The sequence below is a fragment of the Sminthopsis crassicaudata genome, chromosome X, assembly GCF_048593235.1.
Source record: "Sminthopsis crassicaudata isolate SCR6 chromosome X, ASM4859323v1, whole genome shotgun sequence".
NCBI lineage: Eukaryota > Metazoa > Chordata > Mammalia > Dasyuromorphia > Dasyuridae > Sminthopsis > Sminthopsis crassicaudata.
The window spans coordinates 18,948,291-18,963,942 of record NC_133623.1 but is presented as its reverse complement, the minus strand read 5'-3'; the positions used below and the strand labels follow the sequence as shown (position 1 = coordinate 18,963,942).

The 15,652-nt window shown below is 37.1% G+C and overlaps 1 long non-coding RNA gene across 2 annotated transcripts in view; it reads right to left on the bottom strand.

Annotated features, from left to right (window-relative positions):
* Window positions 1-15,652, bottom strand: part of LOC141548669 (uncharacterized) — a 679,315-nt gene that overhangs the window by 188,109 nt on the left and 475,554 nt on the right. For both annotated transcript variants that reach the window (XR_012484023.1, XR_012484024.1), the window contains exon 10: window positions 4,597-4,707. This is a non-coding gene — a long non-coding RNA (uncharacterized LOC141548669). The remainder of the gene's footprint in view (window positions 1-4,596; window positions 4,708-15,652) is intronic.

Below are 15,652 nucleotides of genomic sequence, written 5' to 3'. Positions count from 1 at the left end.
CAGTTTGCTTCACAACCTCCATAGGGTTAGTTCATTTATTTCCTAGCAACTTTTCCTGTGATACATACAGGTGAGACCCCAAATGCCAGCGTGTATATATAATGACTAAATTAAAAAAAAATAAAAAACAAAAAACAAAAAAATCCCATAAATTCTCCCACAATGGTGGTAGGGAGGGAGGGTTTCATTCTAAGTAGAGTCCATAATTAAACTTCAGGTATGTAATGTGTCCACATACACAGTGAGAATAATTAACAAATTAGAATAATTAACAAATTAGTTGTACAATATCCAATTTAAGAAAATGAGGGGGAAAACAATAACTAAATTACTTATTGAATAGTTAAGTTATATAAAAATTTTCACAAGAATCTATAATGTGTATGCTACAGACAGAATACATTTATCTTCATACATGTTACAAATATAAATGTATATCTGGCAAAATGCAAAAATAGATGGGAGGAGGGCAAAACCTAATCCCTTCTTTTGCAGTGCTAATATCTCAATGAGAAAACAAAATGCAATTATAAGATCTTTAGAGAAGATGGAGAGTAATCAGTAAGAGAAAGGTACTGCTTAGTACAACCAAGACTTGAGCCAATTTTAAAGCAACTGTCTCCCATTTGTATATTTTCTTATGCAATTAAAAAAATATTACTAAATAGAAAACTTTTAAATATGGCAGATAATTCTTACAATAAAATTATACTAATTCAATCCCCTAAGCAGTTTAAGACAAGCTAACTAGAATAAAGAAGATTATGCAGGGTTTATCCAGAAGCTGTTAGAAGGCTTCTTATTCACCATTTCTCTAGGTTTGATTTTGTTTTATTCTTTTGAGGGGAAAAAATGAGACCTTAGTCCTGCAGAGATTGCACAATGGTGATTTCCATGCCTTCCCACTCATTCTTTTTTTTATCCAGACTCAAAGGAAGGGGTGCTGAAGCAATAGCAATTAATTCATTATTAACTAAGTCAATGTTCTCTACCCAAAAACCCTACTTCTTCATCTCCAACAGACTAACAAAATTACAGGAGCTGTCCACACCATTGAAGGCAGAAAATCAAAGAATTTAGAAAAGGTGCTTAGAGAACATTCGAATCAAGAGATCTTCAGCCGTTTGTTGGTTTGTTTTTCACTATGCAGATAATTGCATTACAATATAATTGTAACTTTAAGCATTTCCCCCTATATTTATAAACATTATTATAAGAAGGCATGTATAGGCTTCTCCAAACTGTCATAGGGTTCCATGAAACACAGAGAAAGGCAAAGAACTTCTCACTGAGATCAGAGTGAGAGTACAGATTCAAGAACATGAGACCATTTTCCCAAACTCAAGTAACTAAAAATTGGCAGTCAAGATTTCCATCCAAGCGTTTTGACTCCCAATCCTGTGCTCTTTTACATTGTGCCCCATAGCCTCGAAACATTAAAGAGGACATCAAAACGGGATCTCCTCTCCCATCCCTCCCTCTTCCCTCTCCCTTCCCCTTTCCCTTCCTGTCTGTCTGTCTCTCTCTCATACACACACACACACACACACACACACACACACTAAACTGCTCACAGAAATAAGAGCTCTAGTCATCCCCCATCTGCCACCTTGTGGTGTTAAGCAGTTATTGACTCATCCCTTTCTAGCTCACAAACCCGGGAAAGGAGACTAAGAAAAGCGGCCCCATCTGCCCCGAAAGCTCCTGGTACCCATACTTGCTCAGTATGCTCTAAGGAGGCACTTAAAAAAAAAGGGTCAATATCAGAACAACTCCAATTCCAAAGGACACCTGCTTCTTGACTAAGAGCTGTGTACGAGACAGATTTTTTTTTTTTGGGGGGGGGGGAAGGAAAGGGAAACATGTTCAATGCAATAAATTGCCTTGCACTGCAAAACAAAAACAAAAACAAATCCGTTTTTATTATGCTTAGATTCTTTCTAAGAAGAGGAGAAAGAAAGGAAAGAAAATAGATCTTTGTTCACTGAAATTCAGCTGCGAAAAAAAGGGAAATATCAGCTGCTTCCTAAATGAGACATGCCACTTTCCTCCTCTCTTATAAAAGCTTTCCTTCATGCTTTCTTATTCTTCTATTCCATTAAGATTCAGTGCAGCTATTACTTCCCATAGAGTCCTATCTGGTCTACCAAGGTAAAAGTATTTTTTCTCTCTCCTCCCATTTCTCTAGAATACTCATTCTTCATCTTTTAGATTATACATAGCTAGGTATAGGTCATCACCCTCCCTCATATCAGGAACAAGTTCCTTGAGGGCCTAGACTTGGTCTTTTCTACCTCACTGGATGCCTAGCAGCTGGCACAGTGCCTGGCACAGGAGGTACTTAGGAAAAGTTTCAGGAATTAGATTACATTTTTCACAATAACCTTTTTCCCTTCCTAAAATAAGATGTTGCTCAAAATGTCACAGCATCAGTAACACGTGCCCACATGCCTCAAAACATGCCAAGTATAAAAACCGAAGCTGTGATTAGATTCAAGGCAAAAGTTTTCTTTACTGTAATGAAACCCTCTAAATGGGAAATGATAAAACATAAATAAGGGACAAAAACCCCACCCAACTCTTTCATCAAACTGTGTGTAGAACAACACATACCAAGTAACTATTATTGTGAAAATCAGTGGTTCATAAAAATGTAGGCCAATAGAGAATTGACAGAAGGCTCCTACGTTGCACCATTGTTTTCTCAGCACATCAACAGAACTCAAGGGGGGGGGGCCCCCACCATGATGGTAGGACCCTTGTGTTTGTGAACTTTTGGGAGGACATGGATCAAAGTTACATAGGAAGGGCAGATATTGATAGCGTGTTCTCAACCACCAGAGGGCGCACTCATATGAATAAGTGATAGTGTGGTCCATAAGAAAATATGAAGCCAAAATAAGAATCAGCAGACCTGAGCTCTAGCCTTTGCCCTATCACTTATCTTGGACTGGTCTTTGTCCTTTCTGTAAATGCTGAGATGAGGGAGATTGAGACAAACTCTAAGATTCTTTTTTGGAGCTAAACATACACATCTTTGATCACATCCCCAAAAATCTATTTTTCTTGATTCTTATCACATGTTACTGATCTTGGGGGTTAGATAAGGACCACAGGTTATGAATTTTCAAAAGCTAGGCAAAAGGGAAAAAACAAAACCAGTGATTATATACAACAGGACAAAGGGAAGTGTGTCCTAAATGGAGGCAGAAAAGAGGGAATGGGATCCAATATCCTAATCACTGGCATAACTCTCATGGTCAGGAGTTTTTCACTGCTTTCCTGGTAAAAGCCATTTTCTAAAACTGGTGCTGCCTGAACCACACATGAGATAAATCTGGGACTTATTAAGCACTAACAACCTGGCAGGAGAATTACGTGGCCCTTGTGAAGGGCTGACCTCAAAAATCAATAAATTATGAGGGCTGACTTCCATGTCTCTTTGTAAAATTGCTAGGCTGACTGGGATATGCTTTCTGTTTGAAAAATGGTGGCTGAGATATCAGATATAAGGTCATTCTCCAGGTACATGTTACATTTTATTACCCTCCTATGGATTATGCATATATCTTCTCAAGTATTTCTCTTCTCCATAAACATATCTATAAAACAAAATTAAAAAAAAAGTTTTATCTATGTACACACCCAACTTTCTCTCCCACACATCACTGATTTATTTCTAAAGAGCATTGCCAGCAGAAGATACTAACCCTTTACTCATCTCTTACCTTTATCAAATTCTTTCTCACTCTCATCCTCCTTTCTCTCTAGACTTTCCTGATAATTTCCCAGGGATTTTTTTTGAGGATGGGGGAAAGGTTCACTATAGGGCTGCCAGAACATCCAATACAAGTATACTTCTAGTGGGTTTGGCAGTGGTGGTAGTTAATAATAGTTGACTTTCAAACTGCACTTTAAAGGAACAAATTAATTCACATATTCTTTACATTAAAGAGAGGTCACTACGTAGCACTTTAGTGGAGAGAGCACCAGGCCTGGAGTTGGGAAGACTCATTTTCCTGAATTCAAATCTGGCCTCAGATACTTCCTAGTTGGGTGACTTTGAGCAAGTTACTTAACCTGATTTACCTCAGTTTCCTCATCTGTACAATGAACAGGAAAAGGAAATGACAAAGCACTCCAACATCTTTGCCATGAAAATCTCAAATGGGGTCACTAAGAGTCGGACATAAAGGAAAAATCAAAAGTTCCCACAAATCTGGTTATCCCTACTTTACAGATGATAAGACTTGGGTTCAGATAAGTAAAAAAAAATTCTCTCCCATAGTCACAAAGCTGGAGCCATATTTGAAGCCAGGTTATATTGATACTTCATCATTCTGTCATGCAGAAATTTTACTAGCTTATATATATTGAACACCTTAGGATTACATGATGTCTCAGAAAAGTCAGCCAAGTCACAGAATTGGCAAAGATTTCTGAGAACAACTAGTCCAATTTGCACTCAAGTAAGAATCCACTCTGCGATACTTACAATGTGATTCTCTTCAATTGTTTTGTCACTACCTCCCAGGAAAAAGAATTCTTTTTTTCAGAGGTGGCCCACCCTACTTCAAATAAATTTGAACCACTCACTAGAAAGGCTCTTCTTATACTCAGAAGAAGGCTGCCTTCATAATTCCCATCCATCGTTGCATAGTTGTTGAGTGAGGTCAAATGATCAAAGTGGTGTGTGGGACTGGAGACCTGGAGGCAAAAAACAAAAACAAAACAACAACATTGTTGTGACTGACTTGGGCCAAGTAACAATTTTGAGATGGTTTCATTTGGAGAAAGAAACAGTAACACATATATACCTCTAGGGACAGTAAGCTGACTCAGAATGTCTGGCCAGGACTGGATGGGACCTAAGAAAGTCCCTCACTTTATTTCTCTGGCATTTGAGTGCTGGGTTTCTTTACCATACACACATCTCACTGCCTGCGCTAATTTGGCAGGTTTTATGAATGGTTATTACTCTTGAGAAAATATGTGAAAGGTAAAGCTCTGAAAGAGCAGACTTTTATGACCATCAGAGTTAATGCACTGACAGTTGGCATGAGGAAATCAAGCACTTCAAGGGTCATTCAAATCCTAAGTAAACTGTATCAGTTGAACTGAAGTTCGAAGCAAAGTATACTTGGAAACATAAAATATCACCAAGAATTAACAAATTACAGTAAAGAATGTGATTGATCTTCAGAAAATGAGAAAATGCCCTTCTGAAAAAGCTATATGCAAGGGATCCTGTAAAGTCTAATCATCTCCATCAGTCTGGAAAACAAAACAGCATCTACTGGGTACCTGCTATGGACTAAGTATCATCCTAAGCACTACAGATACAGAGAGGAAAACTGGCCCCTATCTTCAAGGAGCTTGCATTCTAATAGGGGGATAACATGTAAGAAACAAAGCACATGGAAAGTTAATGAAGAATAGAGGACCACATTAATCCCAAACCAACAGTTTAGGGATTTTTTTCCACATTTCTAAAGGGTCTGCAAGTCCATGCTGAACTAATGCATATACTGATGTAGTGAGACGCAGATCTATTTCAGAATTACAAAACCTTCTAAATAAGATGGAATATAGTACTGTGACATAAACCTTATAGCATGTCATATCACAAAAGCTTTAAGGAATATAGATCTAAGGGATGGAGACAGCCATGCTTCAGTTGACTAGAAACTCATCTGATTCAAACCCCATTCAAAGTCATGGGTTATTATCAAGGCTACACCCAGAAAAAAATAGACTACTCAAAGGTATGTTCACTATCACATTTAATAAAAGCGTGACTTAGGAAGGAATGTCAAAATCCTGTGAACTCAAGGCCAACTAATATAAAACAAATGGTTTCTGCAAAAAGAGCATATGTTGCATGTTAAAAGATTTGTGAAAATGTAAGCAGTTGTATAGACCAATGCATTTCATTTTGCTTTTCCCATTTAATATGTATACCACTATAAGTACAGGCACAGGATAGCCATCTAGAAGTTACTGGGGCAACACTGATTGACAGTTCTCTGTCAGCCATGACCCATTCTCTCAGCTGCATCTTTGCCTCTATAAGTTCTGGTAGTCCAAAAGGAGTAGGAATAACAGGAGAATACAGAATCACAGCAGACAATGAGAGAAAAGGATCCATGGGAGGCCTTCAATAACACTTGTGAAATGGCATGAATTTAATTGTCATTCTCTAAAGATTTCCTTCTTTACCAATTTAATAGGCTTTCCCTGATCTTCATTTTTTCCCATTTCTTAAAGCATATGATACTGAGGAGTGCTCATTCTATGGAACTTTTTTTCTTATTTATTTCTTCATTTTTATGTCCTCAAAAATCTTACATTATACTGTGAGAAAACCATAAGTACATAAAATCTATATGCAATATAAACAAATTCAATACAAACTAGTTGGGAAAAAGGAGTTAAGAAGTCCCTATTATAGGAACTTGGAGAACTTCAGAACTTGGGCTGAGACTTGAAGAGGTTAGGGATTATGAGAAGCCAAAGTACAGAGGGAAAGCACAAACAAAGATTTGTCATTTAGGAATATTAATTTGACAGCCATGCGGAACATGGATCAGAATCAAATCAATGGGCATTTCTGAAGCACTTATGTGTCCAGCACTGTGCCAAGAGTGAAGGAAAACCCACAAAAGAAAAGAAGACAAAACAAATGACAAAAATCAAACCAAGAATAGAAAAAGAAAAACCCCAACCATCTAAATCTCCCTCAAACAAAAACAAAAAAGGTGCCTGCTCTCAAGGAGCTAGATTAATGATGGAAACCATATATAAGAAACTATGTATGAACAAAATATAAATGCAGGATAAACTGGTAATAATCTGAAGGAAGGCACAAGCAACAAAAGGAAGATTTTTATCGGAGAAGATTGGGCTTGAAGGAAGCCAGAGCAGAGATGAAGAGGGAGATAATTCCTGGAATGGGAGATAGTCAGATAAAGCTTTCAGAGCTGGGAGATGGATTGTCCTATGTGAGAAAAGGAGACTGGAGAAAGGGACTCCAATTCAGGGGCTACCACACTAGGCCAGGCAAGGAGGAATGAATGACGGTAGTATCTGTGGGAATGGACAGTAGGGCCTAGATATGAAAGACCAACTTTCTAGGCAATTTAGTCTTTAAGAGCTACCTAGAATTGTAGAAGGCTAGAACTTTGGAGAAGTATACTTGAAACAAGAATACTTACAAGTTGTTAATTCAGTGGAATTGATAAGATGATGGTTCTTTAGTATACATATACTTAGTACTTAGCATGATGATGTAATGGTTCTCTGGTTCACACATAATCAGTATGCTGTAAGGATGTAATTGTAATAGGGTATTTAAGGGCTGAGAAAGCCTGGAAATAAGACATTGCATTTCTGACCATCCTTCAGGTGGATGTCCTGCCTCCTGCACTCCTCCACTAAGATCAAGACTGAGTCAGAATAAAGCCTCTAGACCAGGGGTTCTCAAACTATGGCCCGCAGGCCAGATGCAGCCGGCTGAGGACAGTTATGCGGCCCATTGGGTTATGGCAAATGGGCTGAAGGGCGGAGACAGAGTATGAGTTTTTGTTTTTACTGTAGTTCGGCCATCCAACAGTCTGAGGGACAGTGAACTGTTCCCCTATTTAAAAAGTTTGAGGACCACTACCCTAGACTCTATTCCTTACCATTCTCGTAGTGTCTATCCTGCTGAGACCAAGGCCCATCTGAAGGACCCAGAAAGCTAGACCGAACATTACATAGAATGGCAATAAGTGACATGACTCCCAGCCAGGCTAGTTCTGAGGCAGGACTGGAACCCTGGATCTCTGGCTTCAAAGACAAGCTATCCATCCATCCACCATGCCTTGTTTTCTCTTTCATTAATGTTCAACTCTAGATAATTTCATAACTCACCATTCCCTCCATCTTTCTCTGAGAAATTGGTACTAAGCCAAAGGACCCCAGAGTCCCTCTGAAGCCTTTACTTGAAGAGATACTTTACAGAAATAGGAGAAATTGATAAAGAAATCAAAAGATCTTGAAATTTCATTTGGTTTTGCTACCAAATGTCTTCATCCTAACACTTTAGAAGCTGGGAGCAAGAGTTTCAAAGATTAATCCAATATCCAAAATCACAAAATATAAATTAAGTTCCTACTATGTGAAGAACACTAAGCTCAATACTAAGAGGGATACAAAAGGAGGGAAAAGGAAGTGAGTGGAGGTTGTCTTGGAGCTTATATCTAGTAAGACAGGACACACACATCAAGGCTCTGGAGCTTCAATAGCATATATACTCCATTAACAAAGGTCTCAATGTGTCTGTAACCGAGGAATCAAGTCCTGGAAAGTAACTTAAGGCAAGGAAGGAGACAGTGCCAGATGAACTGGGCTTTAAAGAATTCACAGGAATTAGGTGAAGAAGAATGGGAGAGATGATACTCAAAACCTAGCATTCCAGACTTGAGCCGGGGGGGAGGGGGCAGTGCTGAGCAAAGCTGGGGGGCAGGTTATAGTATCTAGAGCTCAGAGAATGTAAGACAGAGTATTATGAAGTAAGGGGAACAAAGGGTAAGAGAATGATACAAATGAAAGTTAAACTTGACTCACTAGGAAATAGGGAGATGTTGAGAATAAGCAATGAAGGCAGACACATGATCAGGTCTATGGCTAAGTGGTACTAAAAAGGGTAAATTATAGAGGGGAGAAAAATCGAGTCAGAATTTTACTACAAAGAGTCCAGATGATTCTAAGGGTTAGGAGTATTCAGGTGGTAACAACAATAACAAAGATGGTGATGAATTTGAGAAATATCATAGTTACAATGAACATGATTCAGTGACTCATTAGTTATAAGTGGCAGAAATAGAGGCATATCAACAATACCACCCAGCTTTCAAACAAGGAAAAACGAGCAGATTGGACCATTGTTAGGAAATAAGAAGTCAAAGGGAGGAGCAGGTTTAGGAGAAACAAAAACCTTTTTAGTTCTAGATGAGGGTTCAGATGCTGGAATAATCAAATAATCACACAACTTCCACTTCCAAAAGTCAAAGAGAAAGGAGGAAATTATGCAGGTAAATACCCTTTATGTATTCATTATAGCTATTCTGCAGCACTATATTCTTTAGATAAGATGGCCCTGGCAAAACAGAGCTGCTTCCCAATTTGAAAAGCAAGCTCTTTAAACTCATGGGATGAAACCAATACTCTAGAAAGCTCTCAGTCTAGCAAAGATTACGTTTGGTAAGATTAACTACCACTAGAAGGTAGTTATCAGCTAGTGATCAGGTTGTCTTCATGGAGGTGTTCAGTTTCACCCTATTTCTACAAGAGCAACCCATGGGGAACATGTTGCCTATCAGCCATCCTATGCAGGGGGCAAAGAAATGGGCCTCACTTCACATGACATCTTAAAACAAACACTGTAACATAGAAATGCAAATACAAGTTAATACCAATTAAACAGAGTCCTCTATTGTTCCTTGCAAGAAAAAAAAATCAAGATTGAATTGTTAGTGATATAAACCTGTTAAATGGAGAATTACTTTTTAGTATTTAAGTCATGTGTTTATCCTCTGTGAGAAGCAATTGATTAGTTGAGTAATTGTTTCAAATAATGAACGTGAAGAATAATGAAAACACATATAACGGATGTTCTGTTTAACAATATTTGAAGTTACAACCCTTAAAGGACAGCATGTTAAAAATAAAATGTTGATGATGTAAATATACTTTATTAAGTCCCACCATCAGAGAATTCAGGGATCTTTACATAAATATTTCATTTACAGTGGAACTTGATAGAAACAACTCCCTTTTAATTAAAAAATAAAGATCTCTGTAGGCAGGTAATTTTATAAAAAGTTCATTTAAATTAAAATTTCATTCCGAGATGAAGCATGCAGATAGCATTCCCCATTTTAGCTTCTTTTAGCATGCTTATCTTTGTCATTAATTTCACTCAATTTTCCCTTGCCCAACAGGGGACTAGGATTTGTATGTCAGCAAGAAGAAAAGCCCTCCCTGGTGCTACCTTTAGTTTTATATGGCATACTGGTCGAGACTTTTCAGTGTGCAGAAAACACAAGGCACCCCTCAAACCCACAATTAGTGATATCCACTATACTCTCAAGGGACAATCGAACAATATGCAAATTCCTGTTGCCTCTTCTCTCAAACATATAAACCTAAGGAGAGTATCTTTACACAGGAGAGCAAAATTCCCTAATGGGTTGAAAAATCAAGATTAATGTGAAACATCCTAATTGGAAGTCATTTATGCTTTTAATTGAATCCCTTGTCTCCCAAGAGACAAGGTTCAGTGGAAATAACCTGGGACAGAAAGTAAAGGAAGAGAGGGGATCACTATCCTGGCTCTATCAACCAACTCACTAAGGATGTTGGAAAACTCACTTGCTCAAATCATTAAGCCCTATATACAGGGGTATCTACCCAGAAAGCAGATCTTTTCAAAGTATCCATGTACCCTCATTCTTCATACTAGAAAACCACAAAACAATCCACTGGTAAGGAGGAGGACAGATCAATGTATATTACCCACCAAAACATGCACAATTGATCCCCATCCACATTGCTCCATTAAAAAAAGCCATATCCTTTCATCATTACCACTACTTGGGGAGATCATGTAAAATCTCTGATACAACGACTCTTCATAAGTGTTTACTGACTGATGAACTTGCCTTCTAAAAGAAGAAGCAGCAATTCCAATTCGCTTATTTTCAATGTGTCAAACATTAAGCTATATCTAGAAACTTCAAGGCAATTCCCCCAAAATGAAAGACTCTGGGCTCTTGTAAAGTCCCCTGGGCTCTGAGTTTCACAGCTGTGATCAACCAGCTTAGTCAACAAGTGTTGGCTCTTCCAATAAATGCATTATTCAACTGTGCAGGAATTAAAAGAACAGGTATCTGCAAGCACAAGACTTGAAAATCAGGGAGGGGACTAATGCCTGGAGACTTCCCATTCCTCTCTGCCTCTCCCACCCCAGCTGGTTCATTTCAAGCCACATCCTCTACTGAGCTGTTCTACATCCTTGCTTGGGCCCAGGAGAACCTCTTTGAAGCTAAGAGCTCCTATGAGGTGAGAAGGATGAAAGGAGGTTATGTGCCATGCACCCTCTTATTATGCAGAATCATTGAGAAGTACATTAGAAGCCAAATGCTCTTAGGAAAATTGCCTGGTTTCTTTATATTTTTGTTGTTCTTTCAAGGCACTGTGTCAAATGTAAAAATGACCCTTAAAAACTGGCATTCATCTTTTCATAGTTTGTGCCATAGTTCATGAATTTTTTAATGATGAATAAGGATTACTTTTTAAATATACTCCTATAAAAAAAGGGCAGGCAGTCTTCTCAAGTGTGTTGTTTATGCTGCCTTAGGCCAGCTATTTACAGCTCTAATTTTCACAGAAAAAAAATCAGAGGTAGAGGGTGACAGGATTCCATATGTAGAAATTCACTTTGCAGTTAATTTTTCTGGAAGGATTTATTCTTAAAGTCAAGATGTCTACCCAAACTGAATGTTTTACTCTGATTTCTATTTTAAGTTTTGTTTTATTCTTCACTTAAATACTAAATTGGAATATTTGCATTCACACATTAGAGCTCAAAGAGGATTATATATGAGAAAATATGAAACTCCATGTCAACTATTTGCCTTTTGAAAATACAGAATAAATTCCATATATTAATATCAAAAGTGTTCTGCTCATCTGTATTTCCTTCTGAGCCTCCTTCTGTTCTCTTCTGTGCATTTATAAAAATGTATTGATGGAATTTTTTTGCTATGACTTTTCCTAATCCTCCTTTATCTCTTCAAAACATAGGAAAAGTAAGGGGAAAACTCTTATAACAAACATAGTCAAGCAATATGACACTACACAGTGGTCAAATTTTTAAATATCTATTTATTTTTGCACTTAGTATCATTACATCTGTCTAGATGAGGGAAGCATCCTTCATCACAGGCCTTATATAATCAAGGTTGGTTATCAAATGGATCAGAGTTTTGAAGCCTTTTTAAGTTTTTTTTTTCCTTTACACTGTTGCTATTCTTATATAAATTGTGCCACTTACCTCTGGGTCATTTCATGCTACTCATGATGCTATGAAATGCTATTATGTTGTCTCTTTCATCATTCCTTACTGTGCAATGATGACCTATTCCATTCATTCATTCATCACAATTTGCTGAATCATTCCCCAATTACATAAGAAAAATTCAAAGATATTCCCTTAGAGTCAACCTCTTTGACTTTCCTTTTCCTTTCTTTGGAATCCTGAATTGTTTTTGCTTTCAACAATTCCCTTCTCCAGTATCCCCTACCTTAGTCGCTCCAATACCTATTTGCTTTCTTGTTGACTTTCTTGGACATCTTTGTCGATCAATCCCAATAGATATTTATTAAGAGTAATTACATGCCCTCCACTATATTAAGTGTTTGGGACACAAAAGCAAGCAAAAAAAAAAAACTGTCCCTCATCTCAGGGAGTTAACAAATCAAATGGATAAGACAACAAACAAATAAGTACAAACAAGCCATAAACAGGAAAGATAAGGAATAATTAACAGAAAGAAGGAATCACAATTAAGAGAGACTGGAAAGATTGTAGAAGTAGAATTTTAGCTTGGGAATTAAAGGAATCTAAGGAAGCCCGTAGTTAGAACTTAAGAAGGAAAGCATTCCAGGCATCAGGGACGATGAGAAAAAATGAGACTAAGAGATAGAGTATCTTATTTGTATAAGAGAAAGGACAGCAGTGACACTGTAACAAGGAACATCTACTGAGGAGTCAGGTGTAAGACTGGAAAGTCAGAAAGGAAAGGACTGAAAGGGCTAGTTCATGAAAGGCTTTCAGTGTCAACCAAAGAATTTTGTGTTTGGTCCTGGAGGCAAATAAGGAGCCACTGTGATTTAATATGTGTGTATGTAGGGATGGAAGGAGGTGGGAAATGTCAGCAGTAGGTGACTGCAATAATGTAGGTGTGAGATGATGAGGGCATGCTTCAGAGTGATAGCATTTTCAGAGGAGAGAAACAGGCATATTTGAAATATGTGAAATCAAAAGACCTTGACACCGAACAAGATGAGGGAGGAAGTTGAGAGACAGTGAGGAGTCCAGGACAACTCCCAAGTTTCAAACTTAATTGTCTAAGAAGATGGTATTGTCCTCCATAGTAACAGAGGAGGCTTTAGGGGAAAGATACTGAGTTCCATTTTGGTCATTTTTAGTTTAAAATACCTACTAGGCACAGAGATTTATATAAGTCTGAAAAGCATTTGGCAGTGCAAGATTTTGGAAACTGTCATACAGTTTGTAATTTTTCATTAATTTGAGTATAGTAAGTTGGAAGAAGAGATAAGAGAGCAAGAGTGTTGAGAGAGAACAATTTACATTTTTACACTATTATATTCTTTCTTTTACCCTTCCTTCTCTTTCTCTACTTAAGACCCCAGAAGAAAACACAGTTACTCCCTACTCCTCACTATCCCTGAAAAAAACATGATATTTTTCTGGTGATAAAACTTCCTCAATGCCTACTGAAGAGACTTCATTTCTGAAAGGACTCTCCCTCCCCCCCACCCCAAAATATTACCATTAACTTATGGGGATGAAGCCAAGATAGTGGAGTAAAGCCATGAAGCTGCTCTAGCACATGAAACCAAGCCTCTGAACAGAGTCTGACATAATGAAACCACACTGCATCTCAAGAAGGAATGGAAAATCTTCAAGAAAGGTTCATTCTCGCTGGGGTAAAAAGGGTGTTCAACAATAACTTAAAAAATACAATTGGCCAAATGTAAAAAAAAATCCCCTGGGCAACACAATACCTTCAAAAGTAGAATTAACCCGATGGAAAAGGGGATACAAAAATTAACTTTAAAAAAATCACATTAAAAACTAGAATGGGTTAAATGAAAGCTAATGACTATGAGACAGCAATAATCAAATTTAAAATAATGAAAAAATGGAAGAAAATGTGAAATACTTCATTGGGAAAATAGTTGACCTGGAAAAGTTCAGTAGACACAATTTAAATATTATTGGTCTACCTGATGGCCAAGACCAAAAAAAGAGCCTAGATAGTATTCTTCAAGACATCATTAAAACAAAACAAAACAAAACAAAACAAAACAAAAAACACAACTGCCTCAATATTCTGTCAATAAAGACAGAAAGGAATACACCTTTTTCTCAGCAGTATGTGGCACCTACACAAAAACTGACTATGTATTAGGGCATTAAAACCTCAATCAAATGCAAAAAGGCAGAAAGAGTAAATGCTTCCTTTTCAGACCACAATTTCCAGACAACTAACTTATGGGATACAGTCAAAGCAGTTTTTAGGGGAAATTTTGTATCTCTACAGAGCTACATGAAAAAATAGAGAAAAAAAGATCAATGAAAAGTGAGAAAAAGAACAAATTAACCCCCCCAATTAAATACCAAATTAGAAATTCTTTTTTCCCAGTGTTCCTTCTCTGGTTGTAGTTGATTCTGTCCATCATTGATCAATTAGAACTGAATTAGATCTCTTTTTTGAAGATATCCACTTCCATCACAATACATCCTCATACAGTATTGTTGTTGAAGTGTATAATGATCTCCTGGTTCTGCTCATTTCACTCAGCATCAGTTCATGTAAGTCTCTCCAAGACTCTCTGTATTCATCCTTCTGGTCATTTCTTACAGAACAGTAATATTCCATAACATTCATAACGCAATTTACCTAAAAATTTGCCAATTGATGGACATCTATTCATTTTCCAGTTTCTAGCCACTACAAAAAGGGCTGCCACAAACATTTTGGCACATATAGGTCCCGATCCCTTCTGTAGTATTTCTTTGAGATATAGGTCCAGTAGTAACACTGCTGGATCAAAGGGTATGCACAGTTTGATATCAAGTTAGAAATTCTGAAAGTCAAAGGAGAAATTAAGAAAACTACTGAACTAATAAATATAACTGAGGTGCTTTTATGAAAAAAAATAAGTATTTAGTTAATTTGATTAGAAAAAGAAAATAAAAACAAATCACCAGCATCAACCATGAAAAGGATGAACTTACCACCAATGACAAAGAAATTAAACCAATAATGAGAAGCTATTTTGCCCCACTGTTTGGCAGCAAATCCAAAAGTCTAATTGAAATGGATGATTTTTTTTATAAAAACATAAATTGTCCGGATTAACAGAAGAGGAAATTAATTACTTAAATAGTTCCATTTTAGAGAAATTGAACAAGCCATTAATAAACTCACCAAGAAAAAAATTTCCAGAACAAGATGGATTCACAAGTGAATTCTACCAAACATTTAAAGAATAATTAATTCTCTCACTATGTAAATTATTTGGAAAAATAGGTAAAGAAGGAGTACTAACAAATTCCTTCTATGACACAAATATGGTACTGATATTTAAACCACGTAGGGCCAAAACAGAAAAAGAAAATTACAGACCAATCTCCCTAATGAGTATTGATGCAAAAATTAAAAAAAAAATATTAGCAAAGAGATTACAGCAACTTATCAGCAGAATACACTATGACCAAATAGAATTTATACCAAGAATGCAGGGTTGGTATAATATCAGAAAAACTATTACTATAATTTACCATATCCATAACAAA